Consider the following 19,746-nt stretch of genomic DNA (forward strand, 5'->3'; position numbering starts at 1 on the left):
TTTTCCAGCAATGAAAATTTCTTTACAAAAAAGGTGCATGGTTCTAGTTAGCAATCCTAAGTGAAAAAAAGTGCTGTGCCACATCCATCAGGAAGGATCAATCCAGATGGTTGGAGCATATGGCAACAGTGAAGTTGTCACTGCGACGCCTCTGAGTACCCGTCGTGTGCCCAAACGAAGATGTTGCTATCTTTGCTGAGCTGACCTTTGAGGAAACAAGCAGAATTTCCCTCAGGGTGTCATCTGCTACTTTGGCTCACTATATGCCACCAACAAACTGGCTTCAAAAGCAAACACACACCAAGACAGGGCTTCCCCAAGGGGCTTTATTAGATAAATTATTTTAAATGCTTCTGGCCAGGAGAAGTCTGATGAAGACAGATGGCAAAATGGAGGACTCTCTTTCCAAAGGAATAAGAATTTTTTCAAGCTTTTCTTCAGTGCCACTCTGTTTCTGGGAAAGATTTAAGAACTGTGTCTGCACATAAAAAAGAAAGCATTCATAAATGTTGGTAAACTATATCAAATTTCTATAATAGCAGAGTGTTTTTTTCACAAGCATTATCTCTCTAAGAATGCTTTAATTGGGGTGTGTTTCCAGCAGGAGATATTACCCCTATGGGGCTGCTTTTAATGTGGGAGTTGGGAATATTGCCTCCCTCATCCACGAGAAGGAAAGCAGAGATTAAGCTCCTTGCATAACACAGTCCTTCAGCATATGAGTCACTTTAAATGGGTGAAATGCCAGAAGGAAAAACTAATGAATACAAGTAATAACTGAAAATGGGTAGTCAGAAGAAACACAGAAGGTAAGGCAAATTGTAAAGCCTCTAAAGGAGAACCACCACTAATTTAGCTGCTGCTGAGCGGTAGCTGGAGCAGTTCAAAGCTCTGCCTAAGGAGGGAGCACACAAGGCAGAGGGCGGTTGTTACGTGGTGTTAAGGATCAGTCAGGACTCATGCTACTGAAGGGTGACAGGAGGAAGCTGCCGTTGGTAGCTTTTTTCAGCACTTGGTATGTTTTGAGAGTATGGATGGCTTCTGACTGGATATCACACAAAAGAATCATTCAGAAAACAGATTGAAATATTTATGCTTTGGTTGTTTCTTCGAAAGGGAGGGCACAGCAAGTCAAACTTCATGGTTTGGCGTGTGTTTCTGGTACCATCTAACTTTCTTGTGAGCCAGCAGAGGAAGGCCTTAAGTTTGGACTCCTTCCAGAAAATTTATGTTTCACAAATATATTTTCCTATAATAAAATACTATTTGGCATTAAAATAAGTCCTTCTGCATACTGTATCTCATTTGGAGGAGACTCTGTTGCTGGCTGCTGATCAAACTGTCTTTGCAATTTCTGCAGCAGGTTCACAATTAAGAACTACTGCTACAAATTATTCTGGGTATCTTGAACTTCATTATCTGATGCTAAATCTATTTTTTTTAATATTGAAATAGCATCACAAAGAACATTGCATAGAAAGTTTCTTTGGAAAATACATTCAAAGTACAGCACAGGAGTTATACTGAGATTTCATAAATCTTTATGTTAGTAACACCACTTTATTTATAGCATAATTTTTCTAGATGGTGATAATTGCTGTAGTTAGTACCGAAGTATAGCAATCTATAATTTAAATATCAATTCTTTTTAATTCTGTTTGGAAAGTCAAGCTTTTTTCCTTTTTTTTTTTTTTAAAGATTTTTAGCTGAAATTGAAAGAATTAAAGTTTGGCTTTTTTTTTTCTGTTTTTCAGTTGATACAGCATTTTAGAGCTGTCTGCCTCAGGATTATTTCTTGTAATCTTTGGGACACAAGAGAGAATGATACCTGCAGTCTTTTTTGCTGTAAACACATACTTTTGCTGTCCTGAATTTTGTAGTCTCTTCTAATTGCATGAAAATTATTTGGCTTCCTTTTTTATTTGTCACCTGGGTATTGCAAAGCACTAATACCAGTTTAGCTGGCTGTTCTGTAACAAGGAGAGAATTTTGCAGCTCTGTGAGGCAAATGCAAGTTAAAATAAAAGGTTGTCAGCTATATAATGATGCCATAATATTTTCTGAGGTTCCTTAGGCCTCATGCATGCCAAGGAGCCCATTTCTCAGGTAATAATATTAGCACTGCATTTACATTTACAGTGTTTCAAATCTGTTTCAGCACAGAGACCTCAGCAGGGCACACAGATTTTCCTGGAGCCTCCTTTTTTATGGCATTATCCTCAGACCTGTCCGGGGAGTTTTGTGGGTTCCAGATGCACCCTAGCCCTGAGGTGACTGAGCACCCTGAAGGGGACATCAGCCTGTGCTTTATAACTCCTAGGAGCACTTTTCTGATTCACGGTCACAAATATTAAACATTAAAAGAACCATTTCTCTCTGCAGCCACAGAGCTTTCTGTCAAATCAGTCTGTCAACCTGTGCTGAAGTATCTTTGTGTGAAAATTGACTTCCTAATATTAGTGTCAAAAAGGGACACAGTATTTTATTATTTGCTTTGTTTTGAGTTCTTTTGTTCCATAACTCAAAAGATTGGAAAGTAGCTATTATATAATACCAAACTCAATAGCTCAGGCACCTACATTCTTTCATCTTGGTTTTGTGAGTGCAATTATTACTTAAAAATTACAGTTGCTACTGTTACAGTGCATTGGACTGAATTAAAAAAAAGAGCTATTCATAAAATATTATTTCTAAAAAAAGTAGACATTTGTCATGTTTTAAGCTTGTTGAGTTCTGGTGAAAATCAGTCTGAGAGAAACTGGTTAATCATCAGGATTTAAACCCCTTATTTCTATATGTGGTAATACAAGGTACCATGTCTCTGCCTTTAGTCAAACTCTCTGTAACTAAAACTGAAACTGCTTTAGCTTATCAGCCAAGTTACTGTTCTTGGTCTTATAGAAAAGTAGTTTTGGTTGTTTATTTTACTATCTAATGCTTATCACAAGCTGCAGTTTTACTTGCCTTTAATTTTCCCACATCTCAGCACTTGGGAGTGAAATCTGCAGCACAGAACCTCTGTTTAAGGTGGAGTTGTTTGAGGGACGTGCAAATAAAATGCATTTAATGAAGATATATAATGTGAGGGCATAGATATACGTGTGTGTGTGTGTGTCTGTATAGATATATATATATAAGTCAAAAGTATCCTCTAAATAAAATCTACCATATGCACTTTAGCATCAAGCAAACAAGCAAAAATTAATCCCTTACTTTGCTGAAGAGAATCTGGTGCTTTAGTTTTTATTTAGAACTCTTCTATTACTGGGAGGCCACCTATTGCCTTGTCGTGCAAATTTCTCTGTGATTGATATCCCTGAGAAACACACTCAACAGCAATTTGCAGGTTTGGAGCCTGAATTACCTGGAATTTTGGCTTTATGTAGCCTGTTTCATCCTCTGATTTGTGTGGGTTTGGGCTCACCCAGGAACCATGACTTCAACAGGGCTAAACTTCCAGCTGCCCATCGTGAAAATGTCTACAGGAAAATGATGCTACATCATTCAGTATTTGCACTGTAATTCAAACAGAGAGGGACTCACAGGCAAACTTAACTTCAGCACATCCTGATTCCCAAAGCCTTGTGTTTTCAACAATAATTTTCTGTTTTAACAATAATTTTCTAGGTTGGTTTGTTTTTTATAACACAATGTTCACTTTGACTACATTACTTGGGACCCAAAATTTAATAGCAATCAGTAGGATTTGAGACTATTTCAGTAGTTCTAACAAGGTTTTTACCAGATATGGCATAGGTCATGTAACAGGTTTTATATAATTCAAAAGTTAGGAGAAAAGGTTGGCTGCATCCATGATATCTGATAAAGTTATTTACCTTCCTGGATAAAGAGCCTGGAAAAACTTCTCTAAAGCATTTTTTACTTTAGCTTTCAGGTACTTAGCAGTTGCTAAGCAGAAAAAAGATCATCTTTCTTCCTCATCTGGGCATTTTTTTCTCCAAACTAATAAATTATATTTGAAAAATATTTTGTAAATTATTTTTAATTGAATAAATGCGATATCGACAAGAGTCGTATCTTAGAGATATTTCTTCCCATTTTAACCAATAGGTAATAAAGTATAGGAAAAATGAGTTAATCCTGTGGATAAAAAACTCAGATACATTGTTAATTTAAAACTAGAAAGCTTAATTCTGTGCTGGTTATAATGTTGCTGCTGTTTGTGCTGCAATAGCTCCAAAGAGTCTTTTCATAGAGACTTTGTTATACCAGATATTGTACCAAGGCCTTGTCCCAAGCACTGACAACCTACAGAGCAAGAACTAAAAAACCAGTCAAAATAAAGTAACTGTATTCCCACTTTCAGACAAGAGAATAATCTGGATTTCTCAAGAAGCCTTCAGGAATTGAATGAACTGTATACTGAGCTTGGTAGATGCAGCAGGACCAAGGATGTTCTTATTTTATCACTGAGTGTTTCGCTGAGGAGCTTCAGTTGCAAAATACACCATTGATCAGCTATGTGATGTTTTTCTCAGTGGAATCTACACCTACAAAGAGAGATCTACACAAATGTTGAAGCATGCTAGGTCTGGACCTGAATGACATGCAAAAGGAAATCTTGTAAAATGAAAAGACAGATCTGGTTAGATTTGGACAGATTTGTCCTAGATCTGGACAGATTTAGGACAAAATATGGAAGTCCTCATGTTCTCCCTTAACTTTAAATGAAGAGCATCACTTAGGAATCCTTTCAAGGTAGATATACTTATGGTTCAATTTATGGTTTATGGCAGTGTGATGTCACTGCTTCTCCACCAGCTTCTCCAGGCTTCATTTTCTAGGAGGATGTCTCAAAAGGTTGGTGTTACATCATATCCCAGTGAACAGACAAACAGCTTGTGCTGTGGTAGTAGGTGTTGGTGCTGAGCTGCTTCAATGCCCTGTGCCTCCAGCGATGTCTGACATGGGAAAGTGTACAAACAGCTCTGTCTGTCTCAGTAAAGAGCCATTGGGAATAAATGCTTATTAGGAGCATTATGTATGCAGATGTGTCTAACAGTATTTCCAGTAATGAACTGTGCATAAATGCCTACTGATAAACACACTGCAGGACCATAATGGTTTGAGTGAGACAATGCTTCCAGTTCTGCTTCCAATATTGGTGTAAGTCAGAGTGAAAATCAGATTTCGCAAAGTTGGCAGGACCCAAGTAATAAAGACCCCACCAGCTGGGAATTTTTTTCAACATATTCTACCTGCCTCAAAACACTGATATTAAAATACAGGAACAGAAAACAGGATGAATCTGTGCTGTCCAGACAGAGAACTGAGGAGCCAAAAGACTAAGTGCTTTTGGTCAAGGTCGCTCTGGAAACCACCAGCAGAACTGAAAATTGAATTGAGATGTCCAGTGTTTGACACAGATGCCTGGGCTTGAGCCCATGTCACCAGTCCCTCCATCCAAATGGATATGTCACCAGAGGTACTCTCTCGTGCTGTTAATGTGACCCACAGAAGAAAAGGCAGGTGCTGAAAGGGCTTTTGGTACAGTTTGAGGTATATTGCAAATGATTCTAAATATGGAGAGGAAAATGAGCTAAAGCATGGGCAAGACAATGAAGTTGTCTTTACAGAGTGGAAGTAATTCTGTTGATACCTAGCATCTCTCAAGAATTCAGGTTTCATAACTGGAATCTTGTGGTGCTAAAAATGTAAGACAGTGTGGGATTGTAATGCTGTGTAAGGGACCCAGGGTAAACTTGGATCTAATTTTGTATGTGCCCCACAGGGTGAGAAATGCTTTGAAGACATATTTGGTTCTGTCATTTTTTGCAGAAAACCATGTCACCTGATGATAACTCAAATGGACAGTTATACCTTTTGAAAAAAAATCAACTTCAGCAACCTCCTCCAAATTAAAAATTTAGTACTTTACATCATTCTCACTCAATATTTCATAGGTTAGAAGAAGCTGCCACAGAGGAAATGTTTTTTTACAGTTGTAATTTCCATGACAAGGTGAATATGAGGTGGGGGATAAGCAAAAAAAAGGAAGAGGATAGAAAAGCGAAAAAGGCAAGTCTGGGCAGTCAGCTATGTTTCTGTGAAAAGAGATTTCTTACCACACTGCTCCCAGGAGCACCACCATGGCTTAAAAGCATTCTTCTGTTTGGTGGAAGTGTGTGTGCCTGCTTGATTGAGTGGAAGGAGTGCAGGGGAAAAATGAGAACACAAATATATGTTTTGGCTGTCATACAGTCAATACACTAATAGGTCGGCAGAAACATCAAAACACTATCAAGAATTGTCTTCAGGGCTGTGAGTGAGCAAAATTTGTTGGGCAATCAGCCAAGGGAAAGGAGAAGAGGTCTTCTGTTGTTCTTAGAGCTCATCAAGGGGCACTAAAGAAGCAAACTGAAATCTCTTTATATTGGAACTGAAATCTATGTTCAAATCTGCATCTGCAGTTTCATTGTGTGTAGCATAACATAGCTGCTGTGTTCTCTCTCCTGGGATGACTAAGCCTTGGGGATTAGAAAATCAATAGTTCACAAACAGTTTGTATTATGGTGCAAAAATTTTTGTATAGTAAGTTTGGGGTGAATTCAATACTCGGGAACAATAAATTTACATTGCAAGTAAATCATTATAACTGTTTATCAACTCTGTACACAGCTTTTGCAAAGCTGCTTTCCCCAAAAAACAAACCAACCAGGAGCACCTGAGAACTTCAAACCGTTTTTTTAGAACTTTCCTTTTTGAAAGACAAGGAAAGAGTCACCAGTGTTCATCGCTCAGAAGGAACTGTAAAAGCTTAAATAAACAGCTTAAAACATTATGTCCACATGCAAAAGGCACACGTATGTCTGCAATCTCCAATACTGTAAACAAGGACCCGTTTTTCAAAAGAAATCTGTGATAGCCCTTTAGTGTTGGATTCAAAATCATATTTCGTGTTCCAGTATCTGACTTTACACTCATTATCAGTACTAAGTTCAAAATTACAACGTTCTGATAAAATTTAATACAAAAAAAGCAAATCACTTTCTAAAGCAATAAAACTTTTACGGTTCAAGTAGTTTCTTGCTTTTCCTATCACACTTCTGACTGGCCTTGGGGGCAGGAATATGTTGGACAATGTGGTAAAAAATGTACTAATTTAAAGAGAGGTGGTGCCATTTCTGTGGCAGACTGATTTACATGAAAATGATAGATTGCTTGAAGCCTCATGAAGATTTGAACTCATACAGAAAGCAAACCATTAAAAAGCCATTATTGAGTCATCACATGGCTCTAAACCTTTGTCATATATTCCTTTATCTGTTTGCCTGTGTAACAGAAACAGAGGGCTCAAAAGCTCTTGGGCTTGTGCAACCTGCCCGTTGCTTTAGTACCAAATGATTTGTCTAATTCCCTTTATTAACTCATTGGACATAATTTCCCAGGCAGTCAATGAATTTTGCTTCACTTAACCAGGTGGCAAAGTGAACACCTTTCTTTTGTGACAATGATCATCTTCAAGTTTCCAACATTACTTTATTCATAGGCAGTATTTTTATAGCCATGAGTGATTTTTAGCTTTGCTGAATCTCTGTCCCACCCTCTTAATATGCAGCGAGATTAGTATGGGAGCTCCTCTTTCTCTTCCACTTCATGCATGACTTGAATTCATATAGCAGGAAAAAGCATGATGATCTAGAAAGCACCTAAAGGTTCTTTGTGGATGCTTGAGGAGAAATTTTGAGCTAAAATAGGTCTTTTAGAGACATGCAATATTACAGGATCACAGAATGGTTGAGGTTGGAAAGGACCTCTGCATATCCTCTTGTCCAGCTGTCCCCGCAGGGGCACCTGCAGTTGATTGCTTAGGACTGAAGATGGGGACTCAACAACCTCTCTGGGCAACCTCTGTCAATCTTTGACTATCTTTCCATTAAAAAAAAAAAAATTAATTCCTCCCGAGTCACAGGATATATGGGGTGAGATGGCAAAGTGTTGTCAGTGGGGAGGCAGTTTTGGCCTTTCTGAGAAACCCTGCCTTGTCCATAGCTCTGGGCACATGTGAAAAGAGATGATATTCAAAAGCCATAAGTAGGATTCCAGCTGCAAAACATCTGTCCAAAAGCCATAGATGAAATACTTAGAAAAACGCTTTGAACATTTGCCCCCAACACACAGGAAGTGCCTTCACAGTAAAATGTACCACATTAGTGAAATGATATTGTAAATTAGTTATTAAGCAGCCCAAATGTTTCTAAACTTCACATCCCTTTGGGATGTTATCTCAGTAACGGAGATAACCTGCTACAAGTACTTGTCAAGCATGATGGGGCAGGATAAACCTGCCTGCAAAGCTTTTCAGGTGCTGTAATGAAAAGGCTTTCACCTTCATGTCTGACACTGAGGCAATGCAGGCTTTTCAGCTATATTTTCATTCTTATCACAGTCTTCTCACTGGGAGACAATGAGGAAGAACGCAAAATTCTTTGGCTTGTAGTACAACCAACAAAGGGTTTTCATTTCCCCTGTTTCTGCACATGCAGGCCGTATTGAAAGCAGTAACACAATAACTATTGCTTTTATTCCTTTCCCATGAATAAAGGCAGATGATAACAGTACCATCATTATTTGCCACCCTTCCATGTGCATACGCTGTTCCGGACCTTCATAGGCAGCCCTTACTATGAAGCTTGCTGGGTGCAGAGGCTGCATGGATGGAATCTGTAACCTAAATTGCACATCAAAGTGAAGGACTTTCATCTTCCTGAGCAAATGAGTCTGTTTTGCCAATCAAAATACCCACAAAAGGCTGTGAAGTACATGAACATGGATTGCATTAATCTGTCAGCACAACAGGACCGTACCAGGTGATTAGTTTATGGCAGTTCTAACAATCCTGCACTCAAGAAAAGGTTATTTTATGCATCATAAGTGATTCAAAAGCCTTCAGGACATTAGGATTCATTCTCGGGTTTAACACAAATCTGGGTTGTTTGGTTTGGTTTTTTTTAAGCCAGAACTTTATTATGACTTCTGAGGGGGTCCTGCATCCAAAGCACAGTGGGCAGCAGGTCGAGGGAGGTGATTCTCCCACTCTACTCTGCCCTTGTGTGGCTCCACCTGGAATGCTGTATCCAGGTCTGGATTCCTCAGCCTAATAAAGATGTGGAAATGTTGGAGCACATCCAGAGGAGGGCCACAGAGATAATCAGAGGGATGGAGAACCGCTGCTGTGAGGCTCAGCCTGGAGAAGAGAAGGCTTGGGGAGACCTCACAGTGACTTTTTATGTGGGCAGGTAATGACAGGACAAGAGGGAATGGTTTTGAACTAGGAGAGATTTAGATTAGACATTAGGAAGAAATTTGTTAATTAGAGGGTATTGAGGCACTGGAACACTTTTCCTAGAGTGGTTCTGGATTCCTCATCCATGGAAGTGTTCAAAGGGCAGGTTGGATGGTGCTTTGAGCAACCTGGTGGAAGGTGTCCCTGCCCATGCCAAGGGGTTGGAACTAAATGGTCTTTAAGGTCCCTTCCAATCCAAACCATTCCATGATTCCATGGTTCTAGTATATGAATTTACAGAATACCAGGAATAACCGAGGAATGCTCAAGACAGGTCTGTTTTGACATTATCTCCTAATGTGCTGCTGCCCAAATTCAAGAAAGGAAATTGAAAATATGTAATTTCTCCAATATGTCCATATAAGCATCTTCTGTAATTGCCACATTTAATGTAATGTGTACTCTGGAAATGTTTTCTGACACGTTCTCTTTTTACTGTTGAGTTGTTTTACTTTTTTTTTTTTCCTTTGTAAGTAATGTATCTTTAATGAATTGTGACACACACTTTACTTTTACTCATTAGTAGCCTGACATGTGGCCTTTGTTTTCGCTTTCAACCTGTGGGAGGCCATGCTCTCACCTGTGAGCTTTGTATGAGCTAAGCTACCAGACATGCAAGACTGATTTTATTGAAAACTAAGTAACTACCCCAGAATTGCTTTCATATAACTGGGAAAAAGTCTGTTTCTCTAAAGCCAGCCATGCAGAGCACTAAAGCCAAGAAAATGCCTCTCATTGACATCCCTGGACTTTGGTTTGGGACCCTTGCCAATGTTTTATTTAAATGGCCTTTTAACAGTTTCATATATTCAACTCCTACCAATCCTCAAGTTCAAAAGGAGTAAATGTTCTAGACTTGAATTGTAATGTATCCTGCTAGGAAAAATATTCATTTGATTACAGTGGCTGGCTGCCACTGTATTTATTTTGAAAGTACAAGCTGGTGCTGCACTTTTCTGAGATCCAAGACTGGAAATTAGGCACAGGCATCATATGCACAAAATAAAAACTATCAAAGATCTGAGATCTCTGGAGTGAGAGGGAGGGAGGAAAGGTAAAGAGAGAAGAAATGTCTGCAGCAAGCCCTAGAAAAGGGAGAAACAAGCAGGCTTATCACCCCATATGTAGGGGGAGAAGGGGAGGAAACTTTAAGACACAATTTTACCAGGCTGGGGCTCCACAGTTTTCTCATCCTCCCACTTCAAAGACTTTCATGCCATCTCAGGGCTGCCACCAAGGGCTTCCCTCATGTCTCTGGTATCTCATGAGGACCATGGGGGCTGAAGCTGCCCCCAGGACCACTCAGAGGCTGTTCACTTTCATTAGGCACAGCCTGAAGGGCACTGGGGACCCCGAGGGGACGAGGGGAATGCTGAAAGGAGTCGCCTTTCCCTGGCAGTAGCACTTCCTCAGCTTCTAATTTTGCCCAACACAGTTTGTCTACTAACATGGCTTATTTAAAGCAGGGGTAAATCTGATTCTCTGTTCAACCCAGTAGATTCAATCCTCAGAAAACAAAGCACTTTTTATTACTATTACGTATGTATTGCCCTCAGTGATGGCAAATTGTCTCTTTCTTTTTTGAAAATTGAGAATGCAATTTCATAAACTCTGCAGTGGAGAATTGCATTTTATATTCAGAGACATTTAAAATCATAATATATTTTTTAAATAAAGAATGTTGAGATATTTGAGCATTTTGTATTCATTTTTATTTTATGTGTAGCTTGCTGATACATAAAATACTGAAGTAACATGGTAGGAATTAACACAGAGTTTTCCTCTTCCTCTACAAAGCTGATCAATGCCGGTCAAAACTCTTGTTCCCCCTTTCTGTGTTATGACAAAGCAGGGTTATTCTCCTTGGAAATACAGTTTTTAACATTAATCAGTGTTAGGAACCGTGTCTAGTTTGAACCTAAAAAAACCCTAAAGACTTTCTTCACCTCTAGTTTAACCCATTTTGAAGTAAAACTGCAAGAATCAAGTCTCAATGGCTTCCAAATGAAGTGCCATAACCCCAGAAATGTGGTGACACCTACACAGAATTCACAGGCTGGACAGAAATTGAGCTGCATGGCTCTATCATGCCAGGAGGTTTGAAAGCTTAGAGGTAAAATGGCAAGGAATCTTGTTGGAGAAAAAAATAATTATACATACATAACTGCTTGACACGATGGTAATTTTCATCAAGGTTAATAATTTTCATTAACATTATTGAACAAGAGTTATAGACCTTATTTTCAAACTTCTATTTCCATATTGGGAATTCATTTTACTTCTTATTATACATTTTTAATTCTACCTTGCATCCTATCTCATTCTCTTTTATCACTTTTGGCTGCCCAGTTACTTTCAATTAAATATTAACAAGTATCTTTTAATTTATCCTGTAATTTGGAAACAGGAGAACACTGCAATGGTTCTTGTCTTTCCAAGGGACAACATTTCTGTTCAGTGATGGAGGAATCCAAATGGCAGTGCATTTATCTCAAGGAATATCAGGCCCTGGGTGACAGCACACCAATTGTCCTGCCACTCTTATCCAGCAGAACGGTGTGAAAATGTCAAACCAGATAAAAGGCTGCCCTCTGTGTTTCCATCCAGGAGGGATGTTCTTGTGGGAACAAGCATCTGAGAGAGGGAAAGATCATCTACTTAGGTACAGCAAGTGTATTTCAGTTTTGGAAATGTGTCTCCCTTTCTGGGGGCTTTTCCGAAGCCTCTGTGCCAGGTCCCAGCGTCAGGCAGCAATTCAGGTCACAGGAAATCTCTGTCATTGAAGATCAGGAATCCAATCTCTTGTTAATCTGAGCATTCAAAATCCCTTTTATAGTGGGACTGTGTTGCTTCAGCAGTGTTACTAGAAGCACTGACTGCAGATGAGCCACTGTTTACAGAGGATATCCTCATGGCATAAACAGCAGGAGGGTCACTGCTTTGTCTCATGATTTTTGAGGTGGAATTTGGGGTGTTTTGTGGCCTCCCTGGCTCAATGGTAAAAGAAACACTCCACCTCAACTTTCCCCCTTGATGATGATTTCCAATAGAGATCACAGGTTGTCAGCACACCTCAAGCTGTGATGTATGTGTGCAGTCAAGGATATTGTCACTTCATCAATGGAGTGAGGAGGGACATTAAACATGATGACATGACATTCTGAGTCAACTTTAAAATGTCTTGTTTCAGGACAAGTTGTAAAGTGATTATTCATTTTAGATAGAAGTTGGTGCAGGTTTTTTCTTGCCTTCTTTTTCCTAAAAATGACCCATAATAAGACTTTTTTAAGCCACCCCGAGGATTGAGAATCTTTATCCTCTGTGTGAGGTTGATACCTCACAGACCAAGTCTGTGAAGTTTTTTAATGTGTGCAGTACTAAATCAAGATTGCCTTAGACCTCACTCTGATTTGCAAATTAAAAACAAATAAAAAAAACCCATTCCATATCCTATAACTAATACATTTCAATATTTTTTCCTGTAATTAAAAAATGCTTGATTTAAATGGAAGCTTTGTACTCATATCTTGAGAATGTGATGTTGTATGGTGACTACTCAGGGAAAATGCTTTTTTACTCAAAAATAAACATTTTTCTGCCATCTGCCACTCAGATTTGTCTTTTAAAAAATGGTAGGCAACATCTAGAAGATAAGGATTCTTTCCTATTACATTCATACCCAGACAGACATGTCTTTTAGATGTGGACACAGGTTCTCAATGCTCTGTGTTAATAAATTAATCACCTCTTTCAGAGATATTTAAAAGACTTCAGTGAGTTCTATTTCAGTGAATCCTGCCTATATAAAATTTATCTGGTTTTATTATAGATATGCTAAAGGACAAGAAGAGGTCAGAATTTATAAGAACTCCAGGAAGAAATTTGGTGAAATTTCCAAATATTTGCATAATCCCAGTCCTGGGAAGTTGAGCATGTGTTAACTAATATTAAATATGAGCAGAGATGTGGGATCACAAGCTAATACTATCTATCTACGCTATTGATAATCCTATAATTAAATAGGTCACTGATTTGCTTTATTTTTAGTTTTAGCAAGTTTTTACTAATATTATTATATTTTATATTTATATTATATATAAATATATATAAATATATTATATTTATATTAATATAATTAAGATATAAGGAATTTTCATTCAAGTGTAGTCCTCAAAACTGGTTACAGTCCAATCTCTGTTGAAACTAATTTCCTTTCCATTTTTATTTTACTTTGAAGTGGTTTAGATGCTGAGATTAGAGAAAGAGGATTTATTCAGAAAAAAAAATACTCTAATTTTTGGGGTAAATATTTAAGGTTTTGGCTGATCCTTTTACCCAAACCTTTGAACCATCAGAATTTTGAGAGGGCATTTCAAACATTACTTGTTCAGTAGCTCTGGGTGACTTATAATGTCAATCAATCAGTTGCCAACATTTCATCATTACAAATGTTTTCTGTTCAGAAAGTGACCCCCAGCATTGTCATAATATTTAAGGACTGTGGATAATGAAACAAATACTGGGTTGTCAACATTTGAAAATCACATAAAAGAGAAAACTGAGTAAGATTTAAAAAAACTCCACAAAAGAGTTGAATGGATAATTGAATAATCAATATATGAGAGATCTATATTTATATCTTTCTATATCATATTCAAATGGTACAGTGGATCTTACGATACAGAGTACAATTCTGGTCCTGTTCCTTTAGAATGGAAATGGGGGTTTTGGATTACAGAAACAATTAGTCTTCTATGCAAAATATTGATATTTATTTTACATTGAAAACCAATAAAATTACATATAATCAAGCCACCAACTAAAAGAAGAGAAAAAAATGCAAAGGGATGACAGTAAATGTCATTTTCCTTCAGTTTTATAAAAATATTAGATAAGCATATATAATTAAATTAAAAGCAATTAATTTAAATTTAGCAAAAGGAATTATTCTTTTACATGAAAAACAATTACCTGGTAAAACTCTGTCAGAAGCTATGTGGAAGTTGAGATTATAAACTGACCTCTGTGGATTAAGTTTTTAACACTTCACAACTGAATTAGGTGGGATCTTTGCACTATGGAAATGAAGACAGAAGAATTTCCCAAGATGAAAAAACTCCTTGAAATAGAGTTTCTTGTATTTTCCTTTGAAAACATGTTCCAAGCCTTTATTTTAGACATGGTTCTAGATTGAGTCAATCTCTGTATCACTTCTGGCATAGCTTTGTGAAAAGGTTCCTATTTGCTACAGGTCAAGGTATAAATACCAATCTTATGTACAGATGTCATATTTTACATGCTGTTTCATCCACTTGTGTATCCACCTGAATCCTGAGACAATTTTGACACAACTGGTAACTCAATTTTTGAGGAGAGCTATTTTTAAGAAGCTTTAGAAGGCCTAATAATCTTTAAACTGACAAGTATCATGCCAGGCCTTTGTTGTAGATCAATTATATTAAGCTAAAATGTTAATTAAAGCTGGTTTGCCTTTCCAAATATTTCTTGGGAATATCATCAAACAATCTTTGAACACCTCTGAAGAAAAATACTGCTTTCCACAGTTAAGGGGGAAGAAAACCTAAAACGGCTGAAAGATTACTGCAGATAAGGAAACACATCCAGCTGCTGAGAAAAAGAGAGAGTCTAAAATATTTGCAAATTCTTCCTTATAACATATACTCTTTGTAACACTGAATTAGATGTTGACTCATCTGTACAATGCCTACTTTTTCTGCAGGTGTCAGCCATCAGAGGGCAACTGGGAGAGCTCCACTGGGACAGCAGGTAGCAAAGCAGAGTCCCTTCTCACACGAAAAGCAACCTGCTGTAGCTCTTCCTGCTTCAAAGCAACATTTCATCTCCTTGGAAATCGCATTCCATAGCATAAAGAAAATAACCCGCTGAGCCTGACAGCGACATTCCTCACTGCTCAAGTGGCTTCCTTTGAACAGCTGTTTGGACACCATTTTTACTTCACATTTGCTCTGAAGAGATAGCAAATAATGAGTGTAAGTTGGAAGAAAACATTTGAGTTCCTGGGCAGACACCTTATCTGTATTGCACCTACAGTGGGCCAGCAGCAGTGTCCATTTGTTTTTCACTGACACTCGGATCCCGTGTCCTGCTGAGTGAGATGAAACACAGCTCAGTGGTAACACTTCTTCTATTTTCTCATTCTAAAACAGGTAGTAGAAAGTCCTCAAGGGACGGATGCAGAGAATGGCTTTAGGTTTTCAGCTCAGAGAGCAGTGGGGAGGAAAACAGTGCAAAGGCTCATCATGTTCCTGTCAGTGCTTTGACTGCAAGAACTCCCTGGACACACCTCCCTAAACCCAGCAATGGGACACAGGACAGACAGAAAAGTCACACTGAACACTGATAATACAGCAAAAATGCAAAGAGGGAGAAGTGGTTTATGAATTATTCGATGTGCATGAGTTGTCTTGAAGAACAGTGAGAGTTTAAGAAAGATTTTACAAGTAAACTCAACGATTTTGTTGCCAATAACTCTATGACAATTTAACATTGGCTTTGGTTGCCGCTTTTCCTGGAGTTGAACAAAATGCAACAGCTTCCCTTTATGTATCCTTAAGGGCTTGTTTCTAGAATAATGATCAAAACAATTTTGCATAACCAGCTGCAGTTAAAAATAATTTGCAATATTTCTATCAGCTACTTACATGGAATATTTTTGGCTTCTACACTGCTTGCATTTTTTGTTGAGTTTCAACACAAGGTTTTAAAGCTGAGTTGAACCAACATTGCATCAACTGAAAGTAAAGAAGAGCTTTACACGAGCAAAAAATAAAAGTGCTTTGGATTCTTGTATGATCTGTAGAGCTGTTTTGCTTTTTCCATTAAAAAAGTGTGTAAAAATTCAAAAAATTTCAATCACAGACACCATTTGTCTTGAATCACAGAATTTCTAATGATTTCAATGGCATGTGAAATATGATAACAGAAAGGCAACCAAACACATATTGTTTTTCAGTATAAGGTTTGTGCTAAATATAATTGTCTCATTTAAATTTGCTAAAGTTGTGCTATTTTATTTTTGCAAGATAGTGGTTGGTGGTTTTTTTCCTATTTCACTTTTTTTTTTCCTATTTCCACTCATTCCACAATTAAACAAGTTACTGTGGGAATAATCTGCATAAGTAATACTGATACCATGCTCCAGATTAATTCAGCCCTGATTTTGCCACTACCATCCCAAAAAAGGCGTATGAAATAAAGTAGGATTATCTGTAGGTTAATCATGTATAATCCAGGTGGAAAAATGTGTGCCTTAGACATCAGCATAAATGTATAGGTCATGAAAGAACAGCAGTGTCTAGAGATTGGTAGGCTACTTCCACAGTTGTATAGATTATTATTTTAAGGATACATGTAGCAATGCACTCTGCTGACACTTGGAAAATACAGCAAATATTTTGCAGAACACATCAACTGCTCAGCTTTGTGTGCAACACTGAGCTTTTATGAAGTATTTTATTATTAAGGATTAACTACAGCATCAGCTTGTAATAGGATCATAAATCTTTAATTACAGTTCAGTATGGTACCAAATAAAATTGCTTTTGAAATGAAACATTTTATTAAATGATCAAAATAAAGAAATTTCTTTCAGAAGTAAAGAAATCATAACTTCTTAGGGAGAAGTTGAGGTGTGCAAAACTCTCTTGACTTCAAAGGATGGCAGTGTCTGCCCACTGATTATCATAGAATTTACCCAGTCTGTCAGTACTACTTTTGATTCTTTTAATGTCCATTAAAAATTCAGGTGCCTTTGTGATTCTTATATTTATATTTATTCCTTAACCTCTCAATGGTGTCAGCTCTAATTATGTAAGAGCTCTCATCCCAGGGAAGTGGCTTGGCATGACATCTTTTTCTGCTGTCAAAGATCAAGGCAGTGGAGAAACAGCAGGTTGGTGGAGAGACGACTTTCTTCAAGAAACAAGAGCATTCATTGAAACTTTAAAATACAGTAGGAATTTCTTGTCAGTTGAGACATGAATGTCCATTGCTGTCATTGCAGCTGCAATTTCAGCTCCAGCTGAAGTTTCCCTGCAGTGACCTTTCCAAATACTTTCCTCCTCAGGCCTCAGGGCTGCCTGCAGGATCTGGGTTGTGCAAAGGACTGTGCCTGAGTGATGGGGCTCAAAGGCTGCAGCGATGGGAAAGATTTTAAAACATTCAAACCCACATATTATTGCCTGAATGGATACTGTAGGCATCTCCCAAATGGATAATTTCTCAAGCCTAAGTTTTAATTCTTGATGTGTTCAGTTCAAAGGGCAGGCAGGAGTAGGCCCACAGAGCAGAAGACATGGGGCAAACATCATATCTGATCCAGAGAGTGTATAATGCATTTAAATACTTTTCTGCTACGTTAGTCTTCAACATTTTATATAGCTTTGTTTTTCAAACAGCAGCTGACTTTTATATGGGAACATTCTCTGGACCATACGCTTGGATTACACCCATGAGTGGAAAGGCAGTATATCCTACCCACTCCTAAACTTTCATTCATTTTGAAGGAAAAATCTGTGCCAAAGACAGTGAACTGCACTAGGAAAATGTTCTTTGCAGCTATGTTCTGGATGGATGTGTAAAGAGGTAGTGCTTCAATTGCAAGGCAAGGGAAAAAGGGGACCCTTGTTTTCACAGCAAATATTTTCCAGCTCATTGATGTAAAACTCAGTCTATCCTTACTGGAGTACACAACTTGGGGAATTCTTTCACACCCACAGTTAAACTGGGCAAAACAAATATTCACATGGTGAAGCTGCATCGCAACATCTGCTGGTTTAAGTGGTTCTTTCCACTCTGTGTAAGTATAAAAGATCACTGGCAAGCAAGGTTAGTATTGGTCCCAGGGCTGTTCCATAGAATGTCAGTTAAAAGTTTAAGGTGATTTTTGCAAGTGAAACCGAATTTGCATTCTCTGTATGCAAATGTGCCTCACTGACATGTTGGCATTACAAACATTAAAACACAGAGAGAGGTACCTCTACCTCTCTCTTGCCCCTCTCTTGACTGGTGTTACTGTCCTCTTTTTTTTTTTTTGAACTGTCTCTACTTTCCTGTTCTGGAAGTACCAAGACACCATTTCAAAGGTGAAATTGCAATGTGTCAGCTGTTACTACATAAAAGCAAAAACCACAGGCAGTGAAGTGGCAGTAAGGTAGATTTCAAGCTAACTGGACAACACACCCAAGAGCTCTGGTGGCAGGTGGGGACGATTGGCTTTGAAATTCATGACTCCATGGCCATCAGAGTTAAGAAGTTTTAACAGTGACACTGACTCCCTACTCTGCAATCCTCCAAATACGCATAGGTACAGCTTCACACTTCCCTTACTATTATACTTCCTTCTATCCTTCAGAAATAGCTTTTGTCCTGCGGTCTAGAAGTGGTAAATTTGCAAGTTTGGATATTTTTGCCATAGGAACTCAACAGGAATTTTGCTTCCAGCAGTTACAGAGTCTCATATCCTGTGGTGAATATTTCCAAAATGGGCACAATGGCTTTGCTCTTTAGTAGCACAGACTGAGAAGAATGCAGCTGTAGAGTGAAATGGCAGTGAGGATGCCATATTTCAGGCTTTTTCTGCTTTTATTTACTCAACCTTGCATGTTCTGAACACCCATTTGCAATTGGTTCATAATATGTGCTGCTAGTGCATCTCCTGGGTCAGTTCCCAAAAAAACCTCCATTTGTGCAAGAGCCGGGATTTCAGTAACACCAAAATGCAGACAAACAGCAATATCACAAGGCAGGGGAGGATTATGAAATAAAGGTTGCCTAATTTGAAACAGCAAACAGAACTACACATTAATTAAAGCATTATGATTTATTGCACATAAAAGGAGTGCAATTGGATGACTACATGGTGCATCATTCCCAAAAGGAACAAATTTAGATTTTAAGGGCTTTTTATCAGATTTCAAAAAAAAAAAATAATTCAGTGTTACCCTTGGTTTTCAATGCTTGACTCTGCTTAACTGCAGAATAGCCTTCAGTTACCAGTACACTCCAATTTTTAACACCATTATATGTTAGGCATATATGCAAAAATTATAACCTACCCCAGTTTTTTCAGTCTATTGTCACAGCCTGTTTCCTTAGGCAATCCAACTTGTGATTTTGTTTTTTAATATACTGCATGGAAAAGTATGGGTAGCTTAAAGTGACAAAAAAAAAACACCAAAAAGAACATTCAGAGAGTTTGTATTTTTCTTTTCCTAAAAGGTTCCAAGTTTATTAGAATATGTTTATGAATGAATGCCTCAAATAATTTGCCTAAATTTTTTAAATGCTCATATATCAAATTTCAGATTAGCTTTGTTTGTTTTTAACCAAACCTGGATTACAGAATAGACAATTAATTAAATATTTCCTTGCTGACAGATTTTTTTCTAACTTCATAT

General features: G+C 37.9%; 1 long non-coding RNA gene across 1 annotated transcript; it reads right to left on the bottom strand.

The window, feature by feature from the left end:
• Positions 1-339: 339 nt before the first annotated feature.
• On the bottom strand, positions 340-6,171 carry LOC113977275. The gene is made up of 3 exons (XR_003537305.1): positions 6,087-6,171; positions 3,365-3,479; positions 340-478 (listed from the first exon to the last, which is right to left on the bottom strand). It is a non-coding gene; the product is annotated as an uncharacterized LOC113977275 (long non-coding RNA).
• Positions 6,172-19,746: the final 13,575 nt, after the last annotated feature.

The sequence above is a fragment of the Neopelma chrysocephalum genome, unplaced genomic scaffold (genome assembly GCF_003984885.1).
Source record: "Neopelma chrysocephalum unplaced genomic scaffold, ASM398488v2 Primary Assembly neopelma1_216, whole genome shotgun sequence".
NCBI classification, from domain to species: Eukaryota; Metazoa; Chordata; class Aves; order Passeriformes; family Pipridae; genus Neopelma; species Neopelma chrysocephalum.